We start from the raw sequence: 14,398 nt of genomic DNA, 5'->3' as shown, positions 1-14,398 counted from the left end.
GAAAGTAATCAGCTCCTAAAGCCACAATAACATCTGTATCCCACCATGCTGAGTTTCAGAAAATGCACTTCACTGAAAAGGAGAGCAAGACAAGAGATGACTGTTGCTAAGACTCACCACTCTTGCTCCTAACGTACATCAAATCCAAAATCTTTTCCACATTCTTGCAAAAAGGAAACGAAGCAGATTGGCACTTGACAACCCATATTTCTCCTTTGTTGAGCAATCTACATACTATTTTCTCATGAAATAAATAATAGGTAAGATAGAATACACGGGGTTTTGTGTTTATATTATCATTTCAACAACTCACTACAGTTCTCACTCCAACTATTTTACTTCCAAGACTGAATATATATACATACAATGTCTATATGTATCATTTCTGTCTAAACACACATACATACTCAGTCTCCTTGTTGGACTATCACCCCTTTGCACCCCAGCACGATTCCAGTCAATGCAGTTACTACCAGTGCAAGGATCCCAGCACAAGATCAGCAGATTGTGAAAGTTATACTCAAAATGGGCGGTGGGAAGGTTTGAGAGAATACAAGCAGATTAAGAGCTAGGATTCAATTAAAACTTCATACAGTGCTATACCACCTTTTGTGTACAGTTTAAATAGCAAACCCTGATATTTAATAAACTGCAGTCTATGTTCTGGAGCCAGTCTATTAGCACATTTCACAGGAGAGGGAGAAACCCATGTGGGTTCAATGAAATCTACCTAGGAAAAGAGATTTTGGCTCAATTACACTGTGTACTTATTCACCCAGTTTGGCAACAAGCAGGGCTAAACTACCAAGTGGTAGAGGATTTCCACACCACATATTTGAGTCTCCACACCTAATTCTGCCTACTACACCATTTGGATCCAAACCACAGTTTGTCTCAGCTCACAAAAAGGACAGCAATGCTACCATGCTTTGCCCATAAATTGTAAAATCAGTATTTACAAGTCAAATGCCAGATGTATTCAAGTATCTGAAAAACATTTTTGTGCACAAAGTATTTTATAATTTCCTGTATACTTGAAGTTGGTAAGCACATATATTCTTCTGTCCCATTTTACACCACTGACAAACAGAAATTATGTACAGGAGGCATTCTGGGCCCGCATCTACTCCATAATCTGGATAGTGACTTTAACAAGTCATCCATCAAGACTACAAACTGAGTTTTAGTATTACGGAGAATTTTGCCTACTCTAATCCCTCCCAGTGCACAGATACCTCTCAGGGGATCTAAGAGGTTCAGGTGGATGACATTTCACCTTATATAAGGTGTTAATTATGTAAGCCTCCTCAGCTTCACAAGAAAAAAATACAAGATAGGAGCTGAAAAAGAGAATGGTGCACATGTTGTTTCATCAGCTGCAGCCGGTACCTTGCTCTGGCTAGAGAAATAAAACTGGCCATGACTGAGAAATTATATATTCAGAACTTCCAGGGATATCCAAGGTAACTAACTTGTAGTTACTGTTACCCAGTGTTGCAGTTTCAATAGGATCTCTGGGCAAACACCCCTCCTGCAGTAGGTCACGCCATAGAGCTTTTAGTGACTGCAAACAGACGACCAAAGCTCTACTCCCACCTAAATCCAGCTCCATCAGAAGCACTCTGCCTTCCAGCTCTCTGTGAAAGCACTGGATCACTGCTGACTCAAAGCAAGTGCATGTCCTGAGTCACTGCCACTCACTGTCCCCAATGACCTTGTACTCAAGTCAAAGCAGGCCTGACTCCTTAATTTACAAGCTAGGAAAAGCCCCAACGCCAAATGGTGTCCATCTAAATTGCAAGAAATTATAGCAAATTACATGCCTATTCCCTTAAACTCTTAGTGCTACAACACTTGAAATTAGTACCAAATTGTGCAGACCCTTCTCCCTCCATTTCAAGAAATAGTAGAACTTAGTCACTGTAGCTTCTAAATAAAACAGCAAACAATTTTATATCTACACACAAAGTCCATAATACAGAATTATTTAGGTCCAAAAAGCAAATTACAGTGTAGTTCTACAAGGCTCTTATCTCCTTACAATGTCAATTTTCTGGAAAAACACTTCACACTCATCAGTTGTCATCAGTTAAACAAGAAAATGAAAAAGAAAATTACCTAAAAGCCAGAGTTTTTAGATAGATAGATCTGAAACTTTCCATTGTGTTTAACCACGACCCATTTATTTATTCCATAAATGCTTATCACTGCCCAGACAAAACTAATTTGCAGGCCTTCTTTTGATATTTTCAACAGTCTAAAAGGATTGTTATTCTGGGTAACATCGAATGTGAATTGCAGGAATTTTGCAATGAAATCGAAAAATCTTTACAATACAGGTAATCTCAGTTTTCATGAGCTTGACCCTATTTTGCATTCAAAAATGCAGCAGTTAACATCTATTTATAGCAACACCAGCTATGTGACATGGTTGATAAAACTATTACAGAATTTTCTCATACTTTTCCAGGAAACTTTCAAGATATCTTCCTTTGTATTAAAAATACTTTCAATTGAGCATGCCAAGGAAACAATCAACAAATCTCACTTCACACATTGAATTTCTGGATCACTTTTTTTGCATATATGGAAAAGCTGCTAAAACATACCCTAAGAAAATAGACCAGATTTCTTACTAATGCAAATGTGGAAGAACATGAGCCAGCTCCAGCCATTCACGTGTTCCTCTGCCAGTTTTAGATTAATTACTGCTTTGATGTACCGACTAACTGATTGGTTGTAAATATGTTTTCCTTCTTGTGGTGCCTCACAACCTCCTTATCAGTTAAATAACTCACTCACCTCTATGAAATTCCCTCCAGGATTTTTGTCGCCTAGAATTATTGCCCACGATCAAAGCCTGCTATTGTGACAGCCCTATTCCCTGATACATTATTTCCTATTCTATGGTGCATCCAATAAAATTACATTGCAGAAGCCTCTACTATTTATGTAATTCATCATTACTTTTTAAATATATCACTGTAAACATCTACTGTATATTGCTGAGTGAACAGCAAAGTCAAAAATACTTCTTAACCATTATATAAGTATCAAGATACCTAGTATATTTTCATACTAATATTTTTTGAAAGTAAAAGGCTACATATTAATAAGTGATGCTCCAAAATTTGCTTGCTGTACCTTGGAGATAATTAGAGAAAAATCCCTTATCCACCTCACTGTTTCCACCACCTTATTACCAAAGCTACAAGCCACACCTAAGAGCAAAGAAGTCACAATGTACAGAAGATGCCATCAAGTTTGCAAACAGCTGTTACAATGCTTCCCCTCTCCCCTTTATGCTTTACAACTGCAGTGGAGTTTCCACCCAAACAGAGGTATTCCACTCAAGTATCAAATCTTAAACATCAAATGCATAATTGTTCTATTCACATAATAGCCAAGTAAAAAGTCATCCAAAGCATGATTCTAAGTATAATTTTCTAAGTTATACAGCATTTAAAGAATTAGCCCACAGAATTATCTACAGAAGTTTATATATCATTTGAATAATACAATACAGGCCAGACTCAACATTCACTAAAGTCAACGACAAAATTGCTGAGATAATTCCTGAGCAATGATTATAAATCAGAATGGTATCATGACTTCTAAACTACCAGGGAAACACTCATGACATTTGGGTGTTATAAAAGTCCTGGAAAACATCAGGAATGGTTGATGGTACAGGATTTTGTTATCCAGTCAACATGGTTCACACTTAGCCTTTGTGTATTACAAAGCTGGGGGTTTATTTTAGGCAATGAATGCAGAGAATATCTGTTTGATAGCTCACCTTCAAGATCTTATTCAAGAGTATTCTTGCTATTTGTAATCTATTTGGAGTCTTGTATTTTAGACAGGTCTACATGCCATAGCTGCACTGAGAATCCTTTCATAGGTGACTTTTGCAAATAAGTCATCTGGACCCACAAAACTTATTCCAAATATACTTAGAAAGATAAAGTGCACAGATCTTAAGTACATGCTTTCTGCTACTTTCAAACATGGTTTCTAGAAGATTTGAAGAGAAACTCAATAATTAAGGAAGAAACACTCCAAATTTTATAATGCTAAAGCTTATTTACACTTATGCACACTCACCTCTTTCAAGAGAAAGAGAATTATTCAATCTACCCATTGCATCTTGAATTTGTATCTGCTTTTCACAGTCACTTATATCAAGAGGGTTTTTTCCCTCAGCAGGATATTAAAATCTTACAATCATTCATCTACAATAGACAGTCATTTTTTCAAAACTAAATAAAAACAACTGCTACTTAAAAATGGAAATTCAGAATAACTTACTGTCATATATTCCAACTGCTCATAAAATAGATTAATGTTTTAAATAATTAATTTAGAAAGTCAAGTGGCTTTAAAACATGAACCCACTTAAAAGCAGCCTACGCTACAATGCAAATGGATTCACAGACTCACTGATTATTAATTCTGTAAAGCCATGCTATGATCAGTGAATGCTGGTGATCTGTTTTCCTCCAAAGATTAAATGAGAAACGGAACTGAGCCTAGTAGCACACAAAAAGGAAGAAACACAAAATAGGTTTACTTTATACAATTCAAGTCAAAGAGAGGAAAGTGACTTCCTTCACTAGAAGTACTCATATCAGAACCTCCTTGGCATCTAATGAAGAGATGACCAAAGAACCACCCCCACAAGCACCACTTTAGGCTGTGCAGGTTTCCTAGAAGACTGTGGAAAAAGCTGACTAATTCCAGAAAGCCAACCTTCTAATGTCTAAATAGATTTTATGACTTAGGTCTGTTTTGCAGCTGGTGACCGCTCACCTCAAAGTCTGGATACTCAGTCCACAACATGATGCCCCTCTACTGTCTTGCATTTTGTGCAAACTTTCCACACTTTCTTACTTTATTTAAACAAGGGATTATATAGCTCCTTATTCAAGCACCATTTTGACTGCCATTTTTTAAGATGTATGTGCATTTTTAGTTACATACTCATATGCAGGGATACATTTAAATTTCTACCCATTCCAAGAAAAAATTAGGTATGTTCTCAAATCATTTGGGAGACCACAGCTTTTCTTTTCTATCTCTATTCCCATTTACTTGCAAAATTTCCCAATTTTCATTTGCATTTAGTTTGATACAGAATAATTACATCACCATACATATTTTTCTGACTATGGTACAATTTCAATGATGTGGGAAAAAAAAAGACATCAATTTGCCAGATGATTAATCCAGGTCTCTTTTCATCACAGAGAGAAGACCACTATAAAATATAAAGTATTGTCTTGATGATGAGTGATAAACAAAATCCAAATATATGATTTTAAATGTAGTTTAATACATCTTATATTATTTAAAAGTATTCTAGTTTTCTGGTCTTGAAATTATTTTTATGAACTGAAATGTCTAACTTTCTAAAGCATACTTTCTAAAAGCAGAGCAAATAAAATGGAGAAGGCATCCAGAGAAAAAGAAAATATGCTAACACGTGAATTGGCAAAGGAGAATTTTTGTACCACCTGGCTCTCCATATTTCTATCAGCCAATCAGGTTACATGTTAAAAACAAATGCCATTGTGCAGTACCTCACTGAGCGGGTCTGAGAAAGCGATTCAGGTGCAAAGGCATCAGCACCTACTGCTGGTGCAGTCAAGCCCCGTCTCATGTACACTTGCCGTTCCAGAGGGATACAGGTCACCTCAAGTTTGTGCTATATTTGCCAAGCCCATGCAGATTTCTTACCATCTCAAATGGCTGTAGACAGCTAAGACACCTCAATTTTTCTCATAATATGCACCATTTCAAAGATTTTATTTACCATTTAGTTCCTGGCACATCTGTAATATGACTCTTTGTTTAGTTAATAGGCAATCATGAGAAACTTCATGAACAGCAGCCATCAAAGAGCTAAAGACAACACTATTTCTATTGACAGAAGAGGCTTCCAACCTATGTGGCACAAAGACTTGCTCACTTAAGTGACAAATGAAATAACTGTTGGAATTTTGTACGATTCACAAGTGCTTGGTGACCAAGCTCTATATTGTGAGGACATCCGGGTCTGTCAAAATTAGGTGGAGGTTCTGTTATAGCAATACATTTCCCAGCTAACAACTGCTGTTTCTAACAGGACCAGACCTGAAGTATTTGCACATCAGGAGTTTATCATCTGCAGTACAGAAGCTTTGGTATCGAACACATTCATGAGAAAATGCCTTTTAACAAGTCCAAGTGGGGTATTTTTAAGGATATTTGAGTTACAGATCAAGCTTATCAAGAGTCTACTCAGGTAACCCTTTGGGGGAATCAATGGAAGTTTCTTTGCTGGGTCAGCTTTTCACAGCTCATTCTATTCCCATGGAAGGGACTACAGACTGTGCCCCTGACTCCTGTGATTATGATGAAGTACCACATCTCAGGCAGAACTGCTGTTCTGTCTCAGCCATGAAAACAGCATCATTTCACTGTAAGGGCAGTCCAAAGAGGCAGATAGAGAACACAAAATAGGATCAGATGTGCTATGAAATCCACATCTGGACAAGTCCTAGCCCACTACAATCTTTTCAACGCAGCTGTTTTTCTTTGTCCCATCACAAAAGGCAGGGACTATTTCTAATAGAGTGCAAACCCCTACAGCATGTGGGATCAGTGGTGTGACAAAGGGATTTCAGAGAAAATTGAGAAGGGGTGAGCAGAGTCACTACATCCCTACCAGTGGGCAGCCTACTAAAAACTTTTTAACTGTAAAATATTAGGTATTCAGCCCACAGTTCATAAACTACAGCCATGGTTATTGTCATTGGAATATTTTTATGTAGTTATATTAATGTATATTTCAAACATACAGTCGAAGGTTATACATTTGAAATCATGTGTAACCTTCTGTATTGATTTCAAGATTTAGTTCAAGAATATGATTGACTTATTAAAATATTTTCCTTTCTCAAGTCACAGAGCATAATTAAATAATTATCAAAAAAAGATAATGCTGTATCATCCTATCACCATGCCTATTCTATTACTCCTGTGGATTACTTGAGTAATCCATAAAAGTTCTAAACAACAATAATTAAGAGAGAAGAGACAGGATAGGACCTTCCAGTTCTGATCCCATGAGAGCTGTAAGGTTTACTCTGAAGGCTATACATTACTCTGACTGTTCTTATTTAAAGTCAAAAAGTAGAGAATATGCTTCAGCTTCTAAAAATTTACAATCTTTAATCCATTTTTTTTCAACATGAGTAATTTATCAAGTGTCCACAGTACAAATCCGAACAAGGAAAACTACATTTTGATTAACTAAAATCTAATTACTCGTCTAAATGCAATGGGCACAAGATTGTAAAGTAGCAAAGCCCTCCAATTTTCATTAACTTCACTAAATACCACACCTTAACTTTATACAGGATAAAGGTATTTAAGGAATTCTATAGTGTTTGACAGTTCTAAGGTCATAGTCTTGCTTTTGAAAACAACTGTAGAAAACTGTATTCTAACTGCCGTAACCTCATGCTACACAAAATCACAATGCAACCTGTTCATTCCCACTGGATACATGAAATATTATCATTAGTTACTAAAATTAATTGCTGGACATTATCATGCTCTTTAGAAAGGTTAAAAAATTCCTTTGTTGCCCTTTAACTGAAATAGTTTGAAGCTGGAATCAAAGCGCAGCATTAGAGTAAAGGAGAATAAACAGAACTAATCTTATTAATGAATGAGAAATAGATATTTTATCATAATGAAAATGGTGCCTGTGAATTGTGTTTACTTTATACTTAACAAAACAGATATTAATAGAACTTAGCAAAATAATGCCTCAGATCAAAGCTTATAACATCATACCCTTTCAGTAGTTGTGCTTGTTGGTTTTGTCCTTTTTTTTTCCTGTCATTGATTATCTTTTTCCCTCGTCCTCCTTCCACCTCTGAACATCATTCATCACACATAGTCTTATACTGTGTATCATCTACCCATAAGAGAAACCAGTGTGTTCTTCAGCCTGTGATCAGATTCTGAGTACTCAATGAAATAAGTCTAAATACAAAAGCTTTTTTAGTTAATGTTATAACTTGCCTGCTGTCATTACCCCTATGTCATGGAATTAACTTACTTCATTTCCACTTCTAGGTTATTTATTTCCTAATGTCTTCCACTGTTCTCTTAAGACACATTTTAAAGCTGGTTATTCCAAAGTTATCCCAAGTATTTTAGCAAGGCATGACATTGAGACTGACGTTTACCTAAGTCATTTACGGAAAGACAGGAGGAAAAAAATAACGGGGAAAAAAAAAATCAAGACAGCTTTTTTCTGTAACCAACGGCATAGAAAGAAAAGCACGTGTGCTTTCCTCACTCCCATCCTTACAGTATCTCTGGTCTCAGCATCAAAATCAAGTTGTTCCTTTTGCTCTTCCCTTGCTATTTCTTCCCCCACCAAAAATAAAAAAAACCCTGATGTCATCTAGATCGACTTTGCAATGAGAACTGCAGTGACAGAGAATGGCTACCTGAGCCTAGAAACACATAGCTCAAAACCTTAAACCTTTGCTAATCGAGAATGGGTCCGTTCTTCCAGATGAAAAATGGCAACCTGAACTGCATTAAAAAAATATTTGATCTCTCCTTGAGTGCACAGCACACAATATTTTTCTCTGCACATACCTGTTTGAGCAGTCAATCATCAAGGCTTTCTAGCCTTTACTAGAAAGTGGCATTAACATGGAGAAGATCCAGCAGGCAGGAATTGTGCAGCAAGATTGATTGATTTAATTATTTTACAAACTCTTTCATAGACTTTTTTCTTCATAGTCTAATTGGACAAAGGACCAGCCACCCCTTGGGGGTGATTGGCTAAAATCCTAAAACATCCATTGTCAAAATATTTTTCTACTGTGCCATAAACAAGACTTTTCAAGGTTGCAGGTGGCTTGGTTGTTTACATACTCTGCTACCTCTTCTGTGAGAGAGAAAAGTCTCTCACCGACTTAGAAAATAGCAAGAAAATCCTTGCTAGCAGCATTTTTGTACCTACAATAAGAGAAAAAAGATTAACCCAAAACTTGCAAAACTGAATGTGACCCCTGTAGATCACATCCTGCTTCACCAGCTGCTTCATCAACATCTGTGCACCTAAGAGCAGCCCAAGACACAGCAAAGGACACACCTACTGCTAATTTTGATTCTGTTATAGTAAAAATTCATTAAGAGATTTCAGGGGAAAAAAAGCATGGAATAAACAGTCCATAAAAGTTTCAGTGGTACCATGATACAGCACATTAATAGCTTTAACATGAAAAAAAATTACATGCGGGCTAATAAAAAGCCTTCTTTTAATTCCCTCTGCAACACCTCCCTGTGACTTGACCATCTGTATATTGATATATGAGTAAAAATACTTGAATGTGTGGTGCCAAGGGACTTGTAGATCCATAGTCGCTGACTACAACAGCAGCATGTTGAGAACACCCCCTGGACAACCTTCAGCTCTGCACAAGGAGCCAAAGTTAGTATTTTCCCCCTCAGCTGCTTCAGAGTCATGCTGACTTCCCCAACCAGAGTAATTTCATCAAACATCTGCCTGACCTAAAGCAATACTTGAAAAGAAACGATAGTTTGAAGGTAAGACAACTTGGAATGATCTTTCCTCTGTAAAGATGCTACTGCACATCCACTCAGCACAAAATACATCAACCCTTTAAGCATTTTTATTTTACTCCTCAGTATGTTACTTGAATAAGATACACATACCCTTAAGAAAATAATACACAGATTATGGTAGATTATGGTTGTGTACAGGATATGTATAAAACATTGTTTTCTAGTACAAAATTTATAGCTTCAGATATTTTCTAAATTTAAATTCATGGCTTGGAAGTTTGCTTTGAAGGAAAACCATATGACGTTCTCTTCTTATAACTCAAACTTGCATGGGAAATAAAAGGAGAAAGAACTTGGAAAAGTATTTAAGAATATCCTAAATTGCTCCAAACCAAGAATTATAGTAATTTTTTGTTTTTGATTCACAGCAAAATGATTTTACTGGGAAAACAGTTTCTCTGCAGACTTGAACTTAGGGCTTCACCAATGCAAGTAACGAGAGATGGTTACTGTAAGTGTATGTTTCACCTTGGGATGTACTTTGCAATCCAGCAAACCATAGGCTATCAGGAGCATCTCATCTCAGCAACTTCCTTGAATAGACCTCATAGGATTTCTGACTCAGTCAGAATATTGTAAGGCCAAGCAGGGAATCTTCTTGGTAACATTTGTTTTTGAAGGAGGAACAGAGCAGCCTTCTTACATCTTTGCACAGTAGTCCTATTTTTACTGGGCCTGAGTTACCCCACATTGCACAAAATTTCTGACTTTGGGGTTGAAATTAGAACTGCAAAATCCTAAATACCAAGGATGCAGTGTGTCCTTACAAGAGAAACATCAAAAGTTAATACACTTTGTGCCAAATTAAAGGTTTTTAGTACAAAGATCTAACAACAGAAGAGTTCATATATGCTTATACAAAAAATATGAAGTGTATCTGCAACCTAGGGGTTGGAAATTATTCATTAAAATAAGAAGGCCCTAGCCCTTAGATACTGTTTTGACTTTCTTCTCTTTTGATCTTAATGTGAAACAATTTATAACATCAAAACGGTGTTATATTTCAGAACTTTTGTTTTAATTGTAATGCCAGCATTCATAATAATTATAATTTGCTTTTCAAATCATCTTTGAGAAGAAAGGCATAATAAAATCATCATAATAAATCCACTAGAGGATTATTGTTGCACTGGAATATCAAAGACCTTAGGATGCATTGAAGATTTATTGTCATACAAAACATTGAAGTGTTAATGATCTTAATCTGAAACTGAGTGTTTTTCCTTTGATTAGATGCTATACATCAGTATGACAGTCTTAATACTTTCTGGTTAGACTGATAAATGAAATCAATTTTGTTACATTACTCAGTACGTCTGCAAGTTAATACCGAAATAAAATTATTTCCTTATAAATTTTAAATTATAAACTATAGAGACGCAAGCACAGTACAGCTGTTGCTTTACTTTGCAGTGCACAGTGTGTTATGAAATGGATTAAGCAACTTCCCACCCCCCAAACGTGAGAAAATTTTGGGAGTTTTTCTTCTGAGCTGATGTTACTCCTAAGAAATACTTCACTTCAAAATGATCGAGGCATTTAACATTTGAATGAGTTTACTAATTTAAGCCACAGTACTATTCATATGCTTACAGCCAGGAGCATATACACCTCGCTGATTGAGCATGGGGGACCTACAAGTCCACAACTATTCTGGAACTTCTATTCACATGCAAGACATCTCTGCTGATGCTCCATGTTGTGTTCATGCCCAGACAATGCAATACAAAACCATAGGGGAACACTCACCATGCCTTTGGCCCACATGGCTAGCTATAAGCAGCATTCTGTGTCATTTAGACCCCGACAACCCTAAAATCTGTGGTTTACAAGCAGCTCCATCCCATGTTTTTTAACAAGACTCAAACACAGAAAGAACAATCATACATTTCCTAAGATAATGAGCCCTTATTAATTCTTCCTTTATCCTTACTAAGAAAACCTAGGAAACCAAGCTTTATATTGTAAATGCCTAAGCAAGAGGAGAGCACAAATTTTTCCTAAGAGCTATATGGGAATAAAACAACTTAATCCATTTCAAATTACTTCATGCATACCAAACCTTGCAAAGCAGTCATGAAAACATTCATGCCTAGGCACAAAGTATTTATGCTGAGAAAAGCAATCTTTCACTTGCACATCAGTGTAAGTTAATAAAAATCTTTCAAAAGCTTCCTCAGTATTTTTCAGTTTTCAAATCTAAATTTAAATAACATCCATCAAGAATCCACATATGCAGAACAGGCACAGCAATAATAAATGAAAAACTGACTCTGAAGTAGACAATTTAATTCTTAGTACGCAAGATAACGCAAACAAAACTAAAAGCAATAACTAAAAATAGGCATTATTTTCTCTTTTCATCAAAAGCTGATTATAACCCCTCTAAAAAACCAGCATGATCTCCACAGGTTCCGTTGCTCTATATAAGAAAGATATAGTGGCATTTATTTCTTGGATTCACATAGTGGGTTTGTGACCTGCTTGGGCAGGGTATGGAGGGCAGAGCTGAGCAAGCACAGCAGGTGTCTGCAGCATCTGGTCATTCAGACACACAACACGTGCCCAAGGTGCACAGCAAATACACAGTGGTGCTGCACGACCACGTTCCCAACACATTTTTGCACAGATGATGTCATGCCATGCAATTTGTAACAAAACTAAGGATATCTAGGATCAGGTGGCTTCAGAGAATGCTTGCTGATTTACAAGGTTAATTTCCCATAGCAGCACCTAGGCAGGTTAGTGAACTAAGAAGCATTTTCCTTTCAGTAATGGAGTAAAATAACATGCTGACAGAACTGACTGAAAATACTTAATTTTTCCCTCTTGCATAAGAATATTTAATGTGACCTCTAAATGACCTAACCAAGAGAGGCATTTTTGCCCTAGATAAAATATATGATGGGGAGAAGAAAAAATATATTTTTAGGAACAACACTCTAAACTATATTAGCTTTTTGCCGCAAGCCTTTGAAATTCTTCTTCAACAGAGGACTAACATCATGGAAGAAGGCAGGAAATTCCATAATCAGAACTAAATTTAAGTAAACAAAGAAGGATGCAAAATTTCAGATTCCTAAGGTTCATGAAGTTGAATTCTCCAACTTATGACCACAGTGGTATCAGACAGAACATGACGACAGCTGATGTTGGCCAAGAGTCCACAGGAGAGGACTTTGACTGCTCCTGAGTGATGAATGACACACATCTCTGAACAGAATGACCCTGACAGCATTCCTGACTGTACAATCATGCAGCAGCAAGACAACCAGCAACCAAAGAAAATTCCCAAACAGCCTCACAGAGAAGCTCCCGACCAGCTCTGTACTGCTTTCATTAAAAGATGTCAGACCGCAGCTTTTTTTATTGACATGCTCTTCACAACAGTATTCCATACATGAAAGTCCATGTAAATGGCTGCATGAAGAATTTGAACATGTTGTAATTACAGAAGAAATTTCCAGCTACATTAGAAAATTAGACATTTGACAGAACGGAGCAACTGAAAATGTTTATGTTATATATAATATTTACAAGTATTTTTATAATAGACCAGTATTACTCTATCCTACATCTAAGAAAACAAATATTTAGCATAACCTGCTCAACTGTGCAGCATAACACTAATGACAAGCTTTCTTTCCAAATTAATTTGTATTATCACTCTGATAATAATACAATACTGTTGTTACTGTGACTCATGGAAATAAAAATAAGCTGCTTAACATGAATATTGTTTTATGTTGGTTTAAAGAACACAACTCTGAAGAGCTTCACAGCCTCTAAATTTGTTTAGATGACACGAGTAGATCCTTTTTGCCAGTATGCAGGTATACAACTTCCCTGGATCTGGTTTAGCAGTAATATATTTCCCTAAATGGCAGCTCTGCATATAGACAGGAACTTGTCTAACTGGAGTGCCAAGAACTCGTGGGACTTGCAGTGACTATAGGCCTTCTGTGGCTGGACAAAGCCTGACAGTTTGAGTCTACCAAAAAGCCACAGGGGTAGACTCAACCTAACACATGTGGCTTAGCAACTCAAGTTAATACCACATCAACAGCAGCTCCTCTGCTTCTGGTTCAGACCTGACCCCAAGCCAGATACCTGGAAACACTGTGGGCAGCGGGAAGTGGCACACAATACAACTTATCTACCAATATTTCCTGAATTGCCCTAAGAAGATCCAATTACTACAAGCAATATAGATTTCTTGGGCTCTACATAGTTTGGATGCTGGCTGCGGTATTCTGCTCCAAAACAGGCATACAAGGAATAGACTTGGCACAAAAAAGCCCTTTGGTTTATATTTTCTAGAAATCACCATTTCCCCTGGCCTTGGTCAGAACTTCTAAATTCCCTAAATGCCACCAAAAGCAGGAGACATTTGCTCTACAGTTGGCCAATTCAGGAAGGTATGACGGATTTTCCTGATGACGCATTCAAATAGTCTCTGCTGAGTACACTAGGATTTACGACAGCAATTAATATAAACTGAAATAACAAAAAAGATAACATGTTTCAGGTGTAGATATTATCTCAAATTCTGGTTTTTAGGATCAGAGTGTTGGGGAAGATGAAACAGGAAAGCCTTATAAATATGATTGCCTGACAAAAGATTTTGGGAATATGAAAACTACAGGCGACATTGAAATGAAAGCCACTTTTGAAATACCAAATCTTAGTTACTGAACAACTGGAAAACAATGGTATGGCCGACTGAAGGTAATCCCCT

This window comes from Corvus brachyrhynchos, unplaced genomic scaffold (genome assembly GCF_000691975.1).
Source record: "Corvus brachyrhynchos isolate BGI_N302 unplaced genomic scaffold, ASM69197v1 scaffold370, whole genome shotgun sequence".
Lineage (NCBI taxonomy): Eukaryota > Metazoa > Chordata > Aves > Passeriformes > Corvidae > Corvus > Corvus brachyrhynchos.
This window is presented reverse-complemented; position numbering follows the sequence as displayed.